Source organism: Phyllostomus discolor, chromosome 14 (assembly GCF_004126475.2).
Source record: "Phyllostomus discolor isolate MPI-MPIP mPhyDis1 chromosome 14, mPhyDis1.pri.v3, whole genome shotgun sequence".
Classification (NCBI taxonomy): domain Eukaryota; kingdom Metazoa; phylum Chordata; class Mammalia; order Chiroptera; family Phyllostomidae; genus Phyllostomus; species Phyllostomus discolor.
In genome coordinates, this window is record NC_040916.2 from 15,838,527 (window position 1) to 15,854,936 (window position 16,410).

Here is a 16,410-nt window from a genome sequence, read left to right on the forward strand (position 1 = left end):
GGGACTGTACATTGCTCAGGGCCACGGGGGAGATGCCTAGAGATCCAGGAGGCAGAACAGTTGGGGGCCTGCAGTGCTGGAGGAGGGGGCTGCATGGGAGGGTAGAGAAGTGACCAGCTGGTGGGCCAGGGGCCCACGGTGGAGAGAGATGCTCAGTGGAGATCTGGGAAGGAGCAACGTGCTGTGTGGCCTGTGCGAGGTGGCTTCTCTCCATCTTCCCAGCCCCGCCAGCAAAACCCTCTCTTCTTGTGCTTCAAGGCCTGAGCCTGCTTTCAGGGGGGTGCCGTAGCCCCGACACCCTCACTTGGGCCCAACTGAAGGGGAAAGGCTGCCCGCCAGGGTCTGGCGAGCGTTTTCAAAGACCGTTCTTTTTCACACAGTCACTTCATGAATATTTACTGGCTGCTTCCTCTGACAGGCATTGTTCGACGGTGCCAGAAATGCAGCGATAAACAGAAATGAAGTCTCTGCCCATATGTAGCTTATATGCCAGCTGGGGGACACAGACAATCAAAAACCTAACAAAAAGAGTTATAAAGGGGAAAAAGATACAACAGAGAATTATATTTAAAGTGTTGGTAGGACTCTCCCTAAAATATCTTTAATGCGTGTCTGCATTAATCAAAAAGAGCCCACGGAGCTGAGAACTAATGGTTTACGATGTTTGATTAGTTGGCACGTGTGCGAAGTCCAGGTCTAGATACTGTAGTACGTGAACTGAACAATGACCTCCGAGGAGCGTCTGGTTATTAGTCATTTAAAAAGTGATGTGATACCTAAAATGCTATGAACCTTCCAAGGCAGTGGGCAGGAGTGCATCTCTTTAGGATGTGAACGTTGGTCCTGAGTGGGGAAAAAGCAGTCCAGGTGGACTCCACCCCGTGCCCTCAGGTTGCTATGTCCCTTCCCACCTGATGTCTGAGCCGTGCCTCCCCCGCCTAAGCGTGAGTGTCTCCGTGTCGCTCCGTTTACCGGCCCGTCTCCTTGCTCACAGCCGGTCTCTTTTTCTCTCGTGGGAAAGCATAATGTTAGGGCCTGGTTTCTCATCTCTGCCACCTATACCTGTCCCCCTGGACACCTTGAGTAAGACGCTTAAACTGGGCTGTAGCTTTCTTATCTCTAACTGTGGATACCATTGTGCCTGCTTCATGGGGTTCTTGTGAAGATCACATGAGTTAATTTATGTAAAGTAATTAGAAGAGTGCCCGGCACATTGCGAATTTTGAGTTAGAGCCAGCAGTTAGTATTCTGGTGTCATCTAAGTATTTATTATTATTATTATTATTATTATTATTATTATTAGGAACGACTGCACTCATTCTCAAGACCACCTGTGCTGAGAATCGACTTCCCACCCGCACCTGAGCAGAAAGGCTGTCCCTACGGAGCCCTTGGCCCTTGACTTTGGGTTCACAAAAAAGACACCTACTTTCACCCGAGACACAGGGAACAACAGTGCAGCAGGGGTTGAGATGGGCCTCAGAAATGGGGAACGATGCAGACATTGGAAATGGCAGGAGCATAAGGGGGAAGCGGGGCGCTGGGGGCCAGCACTGGCTTGCGGGAGGTTGATCTGCCCAAACAATGGGAACAGGAGGTTAAGGCCACAGGTGTGGAAACATGGCAGTCCATTGACAAATTGTGGAGGCAGGTCAATGTTAAGGTTGCTGGTGTTGGACTTTATAGACCAATGGGGACCGACCGTGTGTGGATTTTAGGGATCCAGATTTGTTCTCTGCTGTCATATAGCTGGAACGGTGTGAGGGCTGTTTACCCTGATAATAAATGACCGAAGGCTAGTGGAATTTCTTGAGTTACCCAATTTTTGTACTAGTGGTATCTCTATTAGATATTCCGCAAGGATTGGGCAAGAAAATCTAAGTTAATTATGTACAGTATGTATTCCAAACCAGGTTATTCCATATTTTTTCAATAAGAAGATACAAAAAATAGATAGGGATCTTCCATTTCACACACACACACACACACACACACACACATACATACATATCACATATATACATGTATGTGTATATATATGCATATAAACTTTTAGGGCTATGATGCCATTTAAAATAGCATGCAATTTATGTATATAATTTACTCTTGAAGATTTCAACTTATATACTCTACAAAATACTATATTAATTTGTAAATATTGCCTTTCTTCATGTTTCATCAGTTTTATTCAAATTTCTCACAGGCATTTTCAACGTCAATGTCTCCGTCATTACTGAAGTGCATTTTTGAGTCATCTAATAGTTTTCCAGAGCACAGTATATTCACATTAGCCTAAGTTGTTTGACACAAAGCCCTTTTTGTGTCTGTGTATAATAAAATTTTATTGCAAACTGCAAGCATCCATCCACATAATGCAAGCATCATTTTGATTTTTCATTTTCCTGCAGCTAGCTATTTATTATCTTCAAAATAACGTCGCACTTGATGGCTATTTTTATTGTTAAAGAATTTTTAATTTTGTGAAAAATACTGACACAATAATGTCAAGTGTAAAAGGCAGGCTACATAATTATATAAATATAGTATTGCCTCAGCTATGAAGAAATAATATTCAAAACAACTGCATTGCTTTTAAAAAGTGTTCTTTAAAAAGCTTGTATACAATCTCCAGCCCTTGCTATTGTGAGGTTACGTCCTAGGAATAATTATTACATTTGTGTTGAATTTCTTTGCCTCGCTTTTGGCCAATTTCATTGGATGTTTTCGAGAAGCACCAAAAGTTAGCACAGACGTTTTAGGTAAATAAAACTTCTCCCAACAGCACACTGCTGTTTAAAACAAAGTAACTGAAGGGCATGTCAGAATATTTTAGAGACTTTGCAAGAATGGCCCTTTCTTTCCTGAGGGGTATTTTTGGACACATCATGTTTAGATATATGTGGTCTCGTCTCCCCCATTGATGACGTCTGGTTTTGTCATTCCTTTGCTCACACCCTGGGTTTTTTTTCTAGCTGAGCACAGTTTTGCTGAAAAGATAGTCCTTTAGGTAACAACACGCTACAGTAGAGTTAGACCAACAAACCGAAAAGGAACACCAAAGATTTTCATTCCTTAGCATAGGCCCTCCAGTAGGCAGCTGGTAGGGCCCTTCCTCCCCAGAGCTTCCCTGGCATAGTGGCTCGGTGCCTTCCTGTGCTCTCAGCATCCAGCACTCACCCCTCGGGGCCCCCACGGATTGGCCTCCAGTGCAGCCGTTACTCTAACTAGACACCAGGGTGTCTCAGGGGCAGAGGCTGTCCCGTTCGCTACCTCAGTCCCTGACACAATGCCTTTATGAATGAATGGACGGAGAAGTGCCACCCATTCTCCTGTGATAAGGAATCACTCCAATATCTTAGCAAGCCGGTACACATTTCAAACGATGCCATATGCAGACTCCAGTGTTTGTTGATTCTAACTATGTACACACATCGAGACAGTCCCCATCTGTCGCCTGAATGTATGGGTGGCCGAATCTCATACAAGAGGTGATGAAAGGAGCCTACAGCTACAGTGTGGAGGCTTTTCTGGGGGAAAGGAAAATCCAGGCTCAGTCTGTTTCTTTTCTTTTCTTTTTTTGAAGATTATATTTATTTATTTTTAGAGAGAGAGGAAGAGAGGGAGAAAGAGAGGGAGAGAAACATCAGTGTGCAAGAGATACATCGATCCCTTGCCTCTCACATGCCCCCACCCAGGGAAGGACGGCCCAAAACTCAGGCATATGTCCTGACTGGGAATCGAACCAGCGACCCTGCAGTTCACAAGCCGGCACTCAATCCACTGAACCACACCAGCCAGGGAGCTCTGTTTCTTTATGTCACATGACTTTGGTTTTGTGATGGTCCCAGGCCACACCCCTGCCCTCACAGAATATGTGCCAGCTCAGCATATCTGCAGACTGGTAATCTGCGTTGAGTTTATTTTATCTCCACTAGATCTTTGCCCACCTCCTTCCAAGGGTGTCTTCCATAGGTGTACCTTTAGGTTTGGGTAGCTGCTGAATGGTTTCCCAGGAATCTCAGACATCTGTGGGTTGTTGGCCATTGCCTCAGCCAACCTCACCCACCCTCAACAGCTCACAGTTCCCACATGCACAGGCACACTTACACACGTATATACATATACCTGTGGGCATTGATTTCATAATACTTTTTGTTGCATCTCTTCCGTATCTTGCAGTGGTCCTGGCCACAGTTTATGTACAACACCCCACCCCACACTCTGCTCCGTCACGCCTGGTGACTGATGGCACTAACCACACCACACATGCTGGCACACCAGGCATCTCCAATGCCTTCCTTTGCGTTTGTGTGATTCTCTCAGCCAGGAATATCAGAGCCTCCTGCCTCTAGGTGGTGAGAGACACTTGCTGGGCGGGGAATCATTACAGGGTCCAGAACAACCGGCTTTAGGGCAGAGTGGCACAGAGCCTGGAATCAGGGGCCTGGTTTGAATCTCGGTTCTGCCATTCACCAGCTATGAGATCTGGAGCAAGACTTGTTGCCTCTGTGCCTCAATTCTCTCGTCTGTTAAATGGGTGTATAATAGCTCCTCCTCATAGGAATTCTGTAAGGAGCAATGAGTTAAAACATGTGATGTGCTTACAACAGTGCCTCACACAGAGTAACTGTTATTTTAAGTAGTCATTATCATTTTACTTATCGTCAAGGGAGGTATTATTATTAGGTATGCTGTGGGCTCTGGTTAGCTGCAGGGACCTGAACGCCAAGGCCAGCCCTCATTGGGTTTCCTCCCCACTTCACCTTCTCTGCCCTTATCGCCATCCCTGCTCCGGCAAAGTAGGGCTTAGTTTGGGGTTGGTAACTGGTACTTTCTCTACTTGCAGAGGCTGGGAGAGAGAAGAGCCCAGGTCTGTCAATCTGTGACCAGGAACAGGAATGATGGAGCTGCCTATCCCTTGGGTCATCTGCATAATCAATCTCTCTCTCACTCATCCTCACAATGCATCCTTTTACCCTTCTGAGAGAGTTCCCATCACAGGGCATCGCATTTCATCGCTCTCTTTCTCCTAGTGGTTGGCCAGGCTCCTCCTGATCTCTCCCCTGGACCGTAGAAGAAGCCTCCAGTCCCAGCACCCTCCCCCCGCTCCGCCGTCCGCACGCTGCTTCCAGATCCATCTTTCTAATTACGTTTCTCCTCTGCTGAGAACCTTGATGGCTCCCTCTGGCCTGCACGGCAGTGTAAGGGGACAGCCCTTGGCTTTTCGGAACCTCCCGCAACAGGACCAGAGGCTCCTTTCCCCGTATTTCTCTCCTGCTCACCTGCTTTAGCCAAACCGACCTTTATCTCCTGCTTCATTCTTTTACTTGTGACATTTCCTTTTGCAAATGAGCTCTCCTGCTACTCTGTCAAATTTCCATCTTTAAGTATAAGGCGAGATATTACTTTTAAAAATGGGAGTTTTCCACCAAGATCCCTGTGCCCCACGGCACTACCAGTCTGAATTTTTCACCCTCTCATGTTCCCCTAGTAACCTGTTTACATCTCCTTGATGATGTATAGCACAGACTGCCTTGCAATACTTCTTTTGAACGTTGCTCATGTCAAAATGGCTTTTAGAGGGCTAACAAAAATGACATGGCGACATTTGTCAAAACTCATTGAGCAGGTACATTTCAGATGGTTTTATTTTCTTGCGTGCGCATTGATTTTAAAAGACAAATACAGTAAGAGCCTAGCAGAATAAAATTAAACAGATAGGAAAATTGGGATGAAAGGACAATTCGGATGGGGAAATAAGTAAAGCCAGGGGTAAAGTTAGTATTAAAAATAGATGTCATGAATTTCCATGGGCTAAACATTTGCCTCGGAGCAAATTTCCCAGCAGCCAAAGGATGTAGAGAATTGTAACCAGAGAAATGGAGATTTTTCCTAGTTCCGAAACCAGAGTAGAACATCTCTCTCGTGGACCCTTATGAAATGAAGAGAACGCTGTGATTTAAAGGACGGCTTTCTTAACAGTAACCCTATATTAAAACCAATAAGGGGTTTTATGGGGCTGTTTCTTACAACGTCTCTTAGTTCAAGTTGCTGGCAGAACATCAAAGTGCAGTTAAGCAAACAGTTCCATAAGGGACCAAAATAGTGCATGTAGTTCAAGTGCACGACTTTTTAATGGTTTGGCTAGATTAGGAAATAATGTTTAAAATGACTATAGAGCCCTGGCTGGTGTGGCTCAGTGGATTGAGTGCAGGCCTGCCAACCGAAGGGATGCCGGTTCGATTCCTGGGTGGGGCACATGCCTGGGTTGTGGGCCAGGTTCCTGCAACCCTTTCCCCCTCTCTTTACCCCTGATAATATTCCTGAGGCTGAAGTCCACTTTGCGTGAAATTGATATAGCTACTACAGCTTTCTTTTAGTTAGTATTTGCATGTTCATTTTGTCCCGTTCTCTTACTTTTCACCTATCTACGTTTTCATGTCAAAAGTGGGGTTCTTAAAGATAGTGTAGAATTGGGTCTTTTTTAAAAAAATTAATCTGACAATATGGGTTGTTTAACTGGTATGTCTGAATCATTCACGTTTAAAACGATTACTGATGGGGCTGGATTAAAACTTACTATCTTGCGCCCTGGCTGGTGTAGCTCAGTGGATTGAGCACAGGGCCTGTGAACCAAAGCATCGCCGGTTTGATTCCCAGTCAGGGCACATGCCTGGGTTGCAGGCCAGGTCCCCAGTAGGGGGTGTGCTAGAGGCAACCACACACTGATGTTTCACTCCCTCTCTTTCTTCCTCCCTCCCTTCCCCATCTCTCTAAAAATAAATTTTAAAAATGTTAAAAAAAACAACTTGCCATCTTGCTTCTTGATTTCTATTCATTCCAGTGGTTTTTGCTTATATTCTATTTTTCTGCCATCTCCGAGTTTAATTAAGATTCTTTTTGTGATTCTATTTTTATTTTTGTAGTGACTTACTATTTATATCAGTGATTATTTTAGGGCCTGTAATACACATTGAGAAACAATCTGAGTCTATTTTAAAATAATATTATGCTAAAAATAAATAAAATAATATACTACTTCAAGGGATATGTAAAGACCTTGTACAGTATATTCCTAATTTCGCCTTCTCATCCTTTGTGTCATGGTTGTTATATATATATATTTTTATGTATTTTACTTTACCTATGCTGAGAACGTATAACACATTATTACTCTTTTTGCTTTACACAGTCAGGGATCTTTTAGGGAAATTAAAAATAAGAAAAAATGATTTTTCCTCGTTCATTTCTTCACGTCGATTCAGTTTTCTCACCTGCGTTATACTGCTTCTGCCTGAAGGCTTTCTTTAATGTTCCCTGTGGAATGGATCCGTTAGTAGTACATTCCCTAAATTTTGTTTGTCTGAGAAAGTCTTTATTTCTCCCTCTCTTTTGAAAACTATTTCTGCTGGGTATAGAATTAAAGGTTGAAATACACACACACACACACGCACACACACACATTTTTTTTCTCTCTCAGCACTTTCAAAATAGCACTCCGTCTGCTTTAAATGGTTCTGACAATGAGTCCGCTGTAACTCCTGGCATTGTTCCCGCGGGCAATGTGTCTTTTCTGAGTGCCTGCAGATGTTACACTTCGAGCTTCTTGGATTTGTTGTAGTTTGGTGTCTTTCACTAATTTTGGAAAATTCCTGGTTGTTATTTTTTCAAATATTTCTTTTGCCTATTCTCTTTTCCCCCTTTTTTATGAATTTAAAACACACATGTTACATATAGTTGAGATTTTATTTCCTTATTTTTAGAGAGGGGAAGGGAGGGGGAGAGAGAGGGGGAGAAGCATCTGTGCGTGAGAGAAACATCAGTCAATTGCCTCTCGCATGCACCCCACCTGGGGACTGGGCCCACAGCCCAGACCTGTGCCCTGACTGGGAATTGAACCGGTTATCTTTTGCCTTGTGGGATGTCACCCAATCAGCTGAGCCACACTGGTCAGGGCAAAACACACATGTATTCCATACTGTGTCCTTAATATTGTCTCACATCTCTCAGATTCTCTTGTCTGTTGTTGTTTGTTTGCTTTGCTCTTTTGTGTTTCAGTTTTGATAATTTCTATTAATGTAGTTTTAAGTTCACTGATGTACTGATTGTTCCTTTACTTATGCCAAGTCTACTGCTCAGCCCACTGATATTCTTTATCTCTCCCTGTGTTTTTGAGGTCTGCTGTTTTCATTAGATTATTTCTTGCAGTTTTGAACTCTTGGATGAAATTATCTTTCATTGTTCGCTCTTTCCATTAGAGCTTTAACATATCAGTTGTTGTTATTTTAAATTCCTAATCTGATAGCTCCAACATCCGAATCATTTATGAATCTGATTCTAATGGTTGCTTTTTCCTTTCAGGATATGTTTTTATTTGCTTTTTTGTATGCTTTGTTCGTGTGTGTGTGTGTGTGTGTGTTTCTTGTAAAAAGCCAAACATGCACAATACAGTAGATAATGAAATCAGTTCTTACGTTTTTTTATGCTTGAAGATGAGCACACCTTGACTTTTGGTAGACCTTTAGTATTGGGGAGTTCATTATGTTAATCTAGGTAAAAGGTTGGCTGGGCCTGAAGCTTGTTGTTGCCATGGTTGCCTTTAGTGCACCAAGGCCTCACATGGCTCTAATGATAATTTGTGCTTATGGTGTGGACTGATTTTGCAAGAGGGTTTTTGTCAATGTCTGTCTTCTCCTTGACTTTGAATCTCCCTGCCTGGATGTGAGTCTCCGTTTGCACCGCTACCCAGAGAGAACCTGCCTCCTGCAGCTCCCCCAGCCGTGGTCCAGCATTATTCTTACTTGATGCTTGCTAGGCTGGAGGAGGTGGGTGTGGGGAGGGTCATTCTCTGGTGTTCTGCTTAGCCTCAGCTAAAGAGAGTCACTGTTAGTCTGGGACTCCAGGGTGTGGCTTTCTCGTGTGTTATCATCCCTTTCCCAAATGTGATGCTGTGATAAGCCTGCATTTCTCTCCCTCCGCCAGAGGTAGCGTTTTCCTTTTTTCTCCCCTCATTTCCTTAGCCCGACCTCAGTGAGTTTTCACCAGTGCCCTCAGACTTTTGTCCTGTGTCCCTCCTGCTGCATGTTTCCTTCCTCAGGCAAGAGGAGGAGGGGAGAGAAGGGGCGTTTCAGTAGGGGCTTTCGCTCCTCGGCCCAGCCAGCACCACCGGGGATTTCTCCCTGGTCTTTCCTCGAAGGCCTCGCTGGGGGCTCCTGGAGGGAGGTATCTGCACAGAGAGCCTCGTTATTGACAATCGACTGAGTAGTTCTTAAGCTTAAGGAGACGGCCCCTCTGCCTCAGCACAGAGGGGGCTGCGGGCCCCTGGAGACTGGGCCGTGGTATTTTTGGGGAAACATCTCCCACGGCTTGTCTTTACCCACCACACAGTCAGATGCATCTTCAAGGTCATCAAGTTCGATACGGAGGAACGGTGGAACTCGGGTTTGGATTTCACGGGACCGCAAAGTCAAAGCAAAAAAGTGATTGGGAGGATAAACATTAGGTTCTCCACTGTGTATGTTTCAGATCAAAAAGCACCAAATTTCCCCTCACATGATTTCAATATGAAAAGACATTTAATGCCTCCCCTGCCCAAAGTATAAAGGCATATGCTCTGGAAATAGTGAACAATCCTTTACTTGGAATAGATTTAACCCTTTGAAAAACTCAGTAGAGTGAACTTCATCCCCCCCGCCATGTTTATCATCACAACCCCTAGATGTCTGGCTGTGAACCAGCACAAACCTCGCTCAGCCTCGCTAGCGCCCGTGGGCTGCTGTGGGGCGCAGCTGCGGTGGGTGTGGTTCTGTCTTCTGTGTTTTTGTTGTGACTTCCTGGAGAGCAAGACCACGTCACAGTCACCTTTGCATTTTTCACTTGACCCTCATATGTGGTGCACTTCATAGGTGCTCAGCTAATAATACTAGTTAATATTTATTATTAAAATAATTATAATACTCTAACTATTACATGAACACATTAATTTTATCTGCATGGCTAGTGTGTGTGTGTGTGTGTGCGTGTGTGCATGTGACTAATAAATGTCAGCCAAATGGCACTGACACGCAGGCCTGCCCGTGCTGTCCAGCACCGACCGCTCAGGTTCTCTCCCGCTGCCCCCCTAAGCCCGCCTGGGAGGATGGGGTTCACTTCGTTCCCTTTCATCTTCGTGTCCTTTACTGAGTGCCCGCTCCGAGCAAGGGGTGTCTGTTTTGGATGCCATGGGACATAAAAGGGTACATTAAACAAGGGTTCTCCCCTTAGGTGGTTTATAATAATCACGTACGCAGGTATTTATACTACTAAGCAGAGTGTGATCACCCATCTAATGACTGCCGCGGGAACAGAGCAGCAAGTGTTCCTGGGCCCGTTCGCTCACAAATACTCTGAGCGGCTGCTGGGGTTTGCACTAAAAGTCGAAGGAGGGGAGTAAGCATGAGCTTTGCTTTGATGGATGGAAGTGAAGAGATAGTACTACCCGGGCGTAAAGAAATACCAGGCGTGCAGAGAGAGCACGCGGTTCAAGGAGCCCCGAGATGGGAACAGCTGTGTCTTCCTGGGGATGACGGAGTGGCAGGTGGCCAGAGAAGTGATTAGTGCTGACCTGGGGAAACCTGGGAAGGCTTCATACAGAAAGTGCCCTTGAGTTGTCCTGGAGGCTGGGTAGGACTTGGATGTGTGGGTGTGGGGGAGGGGAATTTGCCAACAGGGAACAGCCTGGGCAAAGGCATAGGGGAGGGATCAGGAAACAGAAAGTGATGGAGTGAAAGCAGAGAGCGGTGTGCAGGGAGGGGAGGGGAGGGGATGGGGGGCACATCTGACTGGGGAGGCAGGCCAGAGTCAGCCTGTGCTGGCGCAGAGCAGGTACTCAGTAAATACTTGTCCAGTGATTGGACAAGTACATGGCAGCATCAGACAAGGGGTATCATTATTTTGTTGATTCATTTTGGGGGGCTGATGCTGAAGAATTTTAAATAGGTGGTGTGATCGTGGTGTCTCTGCCATTCTCTGGAGGACAAAAGAGGACAACAGAGAGGCAAGGCCGACCCAGGGCAGGGACATGAATTAGGGAACCTGGGCAATTGTCTTCAGTGGCTTCCTGCTCCCAGTTCTGGAAGGTCAGGGGAAAACCAGGCTGGAATGCCTCCCTCTTCTGAAACTGCCGGTTGGCAATTGACAGCACTTTAAACGCAGGGTGTGTTTAACCACACGGGGGCAACAGCAACAGGCATCCTACTTTTAGGGAGGGGACTCTGCTCTCCTGACTGCATTTGTATCAAGGTGAGCTGGCTCCTCCGGAGGACCTGGGGAAGTGACACGGAGCTTGACGGTCAGCCCTGGAGATCTGAAGGATGGCGAAGCCTGTAGATGTTTGGGGCGTGACGACTCTCGTTCATCTTCCTAGAAGGAGGATGGAAACCCATCTGATGTTCCTCTCTTAGCACACCCCTCATTTACCCAATATTGACATCAACACACAATGAAATCACAGGATCCAGATTAAGCAAGTCTATTTTCCTTGTATGTGGGACCACACAGTTTGAAAATAAGAGAACAAATCAAATGCTCTGAAAGCAAAGCCAATGCAAATTAAGGTCTGGAGACATCTGCCAGCCTGTGAGCATTTGTTTTGCTTTCCTCTCCCCTTTAAATTAAACCAACACCGTCTTTGCAAAGCTCAGATGTGAATCACAGCCCCTTCAGGAATGAATGATTGTGACTCTGGCCTAGTTTAAACAGAGGACCCCCCCACCCCCACCAAGAGGGCGGAGAGAGGCTCTTTCCAGGGAGAAGGAGGCTCTTTCCAAGGGAGAAGGAGGCTGCGGCCTTGTGAGGGCAGGTGGCCGATGTGGAATTGCCTGGGGGAGGTTGCCTGGGGCCAGGGCAATGCAAACAGAGCCCTGAAATCCATCTTTGCTGTCGATGCCCTTTTAAAAAAATGTCATCGATGCTGCTTGTTAAAATTCCTAAATGGTAGCAGCTGACTGGTTAAGAGTGTGGGCTTAGTGGGGGTAGAACTGGTTCAGACCCTCCTCCCTAAACCCACGAGCTGAGGAAGCTCTACATAAGTTCTCTGAACTGTAGTTTCCATGCCTATAATTTGGGGACAATAACAGCTAATACCTGGAATACTGCATAAAGGTTTTATGAAATAACATATGAAATGGGTTTAGCAAAATGAAATGTAGTAGACACTTAACTAAAGGTAGTTCCTCCTTGTTATTAGTAAAGAGGAAAACCCAGCTACCTTACAACAGACGGCAGAGGCCTGAGGATAAGCCGACCCTTGCTGCGAACACTTGTTCTTTCCTCCATGACTCTGGAACCTCGTGGATGTTCTGAAGCTTTTCCCCCAGCAGTCATCACAGAAGAGGTCAAGGGGACCCGGCCCGATGCAGGCCTGTCCCAGGACAGGCAGCCTCCGACACATCCGTGCTCATTCCCTCTCCACGGGGTCCCTGGGGGGAGGAGAGGGGACGAGAATCTGGCGGTGCGTTCAGCCCATGTAAAGGGCCCCTTTGCAATCAGGCCCCACAGGTGGTACCTGCCGCACATGGAGAGTGCTCACTTTTAAACAGAGCCAGTCACTCTAACTGGCAATGTGGCCTGGCCTGCATCTGCCTGTCGAGGATTGCCAGGAAACCAGTTTGCAGAGCACAGTGGGGAGAACAGAGAAGCTAGTCTCGGTGGAGGGAATGGCCCGGGCCCCTCGCACTGACCTCAGTACCCAAGCGCTCTGGCCCAATAGCTCTGTTTACATACAGTCCGTCAGCTCCACGAATGGGACATCTCGGCCTGGACCCTACGGCCTCCCCGGGGGGCCTGTACCTTCCATGTGAACCCCATAGGTTGAAAGACATTTGTGCCCTCTGGTTCACAAAGGAGCATCATCCATGGAGGGTCTCTCCCCGCTCTAGAACACAGGGGATTAACCTTTGGTGTCCCTTCCTGTCCCCTTTCCTGGGCTGAGGTGCTCAGGTGGCATCAGGGCCACATTCTTTTTGGGGTCCTAGAGTGTCTTGTCCCTATGCCACCAGCGTCCCTTCAAACCCGGCTGTTCAGCTTGGTCTTTTTCCAGGACTCCTCTGCTAGGTTTTGACTTCCAAACTCTCCTTGGAAATGACCTAGTCGTTACATAGAAGGGAGGGGGCATTTTGCTGTTTGCTGAAACAAAACATTTGAAGGAGAGGAACAAGGAACCAGGCCATTCTGCTGTAGGTTCTGAACTTTTAGCCTCACTGAAGGTCTGTTTTATTTCGAAGAACAGGAAGAACCTGGAGCTCTCTCTGCTCTTCCACACCAGGGGCCCCCAGGCTGGTGCTACTTAATTCTCTGTGTTGAAGGCCAAGGCTTGTTCTCTGCCTCACTCTGAGTCCTGTCTTGGGTGCCTCACTGTCACTCCCTTGCTCAGTCTGCACCCCCACCACCCCAGCTTTGCCGTTCCCTTCTCTCCTTTGATTTTCTTCCCTGTCCTTCTGTAGGGGAGCTCATTTCTCTATGGTCTTTGGGTCTGCTTCTGCCATCTTTCTTTCTTTTTCTTTAAAGATTTATTTATTTATTTATTTATTATTTATTTATTTATTGACAGAGGGAAAGGGAGAGGGAAAGACGAAGAAAGAAACATCAATGTGTGGTTGCCTCTCGCACACCCCCTACTGGGAACCTGGCCCGCAACCCAGGCATGTGCCCTGACTGGGAATTGAACCGGAGACCCTTTGGTTCTCGGGCTGGCACTCAATCCGCTGAGCCACCCCATCCAGGGCTGCCATCCTTTTTTCTTTCTTTTTTGTGTTTGTGTCTTTCTGGTTTGCTCAATACCTCTCTCCTAACTTTTCTCACCAGCCAGCGCCCGCAGCCTAGTGCCCTGAGAAGCTGCCTGTGTTTCCGAGCCCTGACCCTTTTCAGCGTCCCCCTGGAGCTGCCCTGTGCTTGTCCAAGAAGCAGGCAGAGCATGCACACCCACCTTTTGTTTCAGGTGCACCGCAGTCACGTGCAGAGGAAAGAAGAAATTCGGGGAAAACAGCAGCTCCCCCTTTCCTGGCCCTCCGGCTGCCACAGACCCAGCAGAGCTCAGAAAACCCGAGTTTCAGTCCTTTTAAACTCCTTGAATTTATGGTTTCAGGAAGTTTGTCTCATGCTCCCAGTGGTGGCTGAAAACATCAACTAAACCCCCCACTCCTATTTTTTGGAGGGTGTGGGGCATCCACCCTGAAATATCTGTCCAGGTGGTTTGCTCTTCCTAAGCAGAAACATGTGCTAGGCACTGCGGCCAGCAGCTGGCATTCCCTCCCTCCCTTCCTCCCTCCCTCCCTCCCTCCCTCCCTCCCTCAGTGGGCATCTACCGAGCACCCCTCGTGTGCCCAGCTCACTGCGAGGTCTGGGGAGCCAGTGGAGAGCACACTGGGCCCTGCAGGGGCTGTCCGGCCTGCCTGCCGGCCAAGCGGGTAGAAATTCAGGCCGGGATCTGGTGTTTTACAGCATCGGTGTCGCTGTGAGCCTGCCAGCATCCCGTTGTTCTCGTTTTCCTGCCAATCCTTGAGATGCAAGAGGCAGCTCGTGCTTTCCTGGGCATTTGATTTCATTCCCTCAGGATTAGCAAGCCCTTCCCCTCCCCCACACCTCTTCCTCTTCCCCCATCCTCTGCGGCCAGCACACCTGGGAGCTGGGGCAGCCGAGGACTGGCCAGGCTCCAGCACGTTCATGGAGGTTTTTCGGTTTTCGTTTTAGGAGGGGGGAGGTGGAGAATGAAGGGGACAGGAGCTCACGATGATTGAGTTTCTGCTCTGCATCCGGCACTGTGCCCTGCGGTTTAACAAATTCGCTTCATTTAACCCTTATTCTCAGCACGTCAGTAAGGTAGATCGTATCATCCCCATGTTAATGAAGAAGAAATGGGAACCCAGAAAAGGTCAGACAAATTGCCCAGGAGCGGGCGGTTAGTACGTCTCAGAGCTGCGCCGGGACCCCACGTCTGTCTGAATCCAAAACTTGGGTTCTTGTCACTGCAGCCTCCCTGTGTGTGCGTGCGTCTGTCTGCCAGGATGTGCCGGGAGGGGATGAACCGAGTGGCACAGATCATCCCGGCGGCTGCTTCTCCTGCGCTGAGTCCTGGGCCCGAAGAGGGCCTTGCCGCCCTTCCGCTGTGGTCTGGGTCCAGCCGCGTGTCTAGGGTGCATGAGGCAGTGAGGAAATGAGGTGTCCATCTCTTCCTCAAAGGGACTTCCATTCTCTCTTCTGTTCCACGTCGCAGAAGACGTGGTCCCAGGTCTTCTGCTTGTGAGCTGGGTATGTACCTTGGGTACTCGCCTTGGGTAAGTTCCTTAAGCAGTCTGTGCGTGTTTCCTCTTCTTTAAAGAGGGCAATAATAGAAGGCCATGTTTTTAACTCATTGTATCAGGCAATAATAACAGTACTGTTCTCATGCATAGAGGAGTCGAATTCACAGACACAGAGAGTCGATTGGTGGTCGCCAGGGGCTGAGGGAAGGAGGGGTTGGTTTGTTTACAGGGACAGGGCTTCAGTTTGGGAAGATGAAAAAGTTCCGGGGGTGGATGGTGGTGATGGTTGCACAGCAGTGTGAATGCATTAATGCCACAGAACTTAACCATGGATGTTTACATTATGGATAGTTCACCACCATGATAAAAGAAAGAGTACCTTCCTCAAGGGTTTAGGGGAAATGATGTGCATTAAGCACTTAGAACAGAGCCCATAGTAAATTCTCCAGAAACGGGAGCTCTCCCATGCTCCAGCCCTCACCGTTTGCAGGGAGTCCCCGAAGCCCGGGCAGAGCTTTGTCGAGCGCACCTGTCACTTGGCTCAGGGGCGCTGTGAGAAGGGGTCTCAGAGCCAGCGCCGGGAGCAGTGCCCTGTGTGTGGCTGGGCAGCTGCCAGGACCGGGGCTGGTGACGGTGCATTTCAGTGGAAGAGCTCCCGCTGCCCACGTGGAGCACCAAGGTTATAAATGGGACACGGCTCGCTCAATTGCCCCATTTCGTACACTCACTCTGCGAGCTGCCGGCTCGGAGGTGCGGCTGGATTTGGTGGTTACGCCAGAACAAGAGAATTATGAGCCCATAACGGAAAACATCCAATTAAGTGGCATCCACACAGTATGTCTGAGAAGAGAATGGTGTTTTAATGTGTTCGCTGGTCTTGCCCACAGATATTTATGAAGAGTCGATGGGGGGGGGGGGTGCAAAGTGCTTGGAGTTCAGATCAGAGGACAGCGAGTGGCGCGTTAGGGAACAGAGGAGGGAAAGCGCACACATGGTAGAACGCCCGGATCGTGCCGGCTCTGGGGACAGAGGTGCCTTCACACTTCCTGCAGGGAATTCTACCTTCACCCCCCGCCCCACCACGACCCCGACCACCCCAGTCCAGTGCAGATCCGTGCGGTTATTGTGTGGC

At 47.8% G+C, this 16,410-nt stretch overlaps 1 protein-coding gene across 1 annotated transcript in view; it reads left to right on the forward strand.

Moving 5' to 3' along the window:
• Positions 1-16,410, forward strand: part of NMNAT2 (nicotinamide nucleotide adenylyltransferase 2) — a 113,216-nt gene that overhangs the window by 16,260 nt on the left and 80,546 nt on the right. The gene's annotated exons all lie outside the window — the stretch shown is intronic.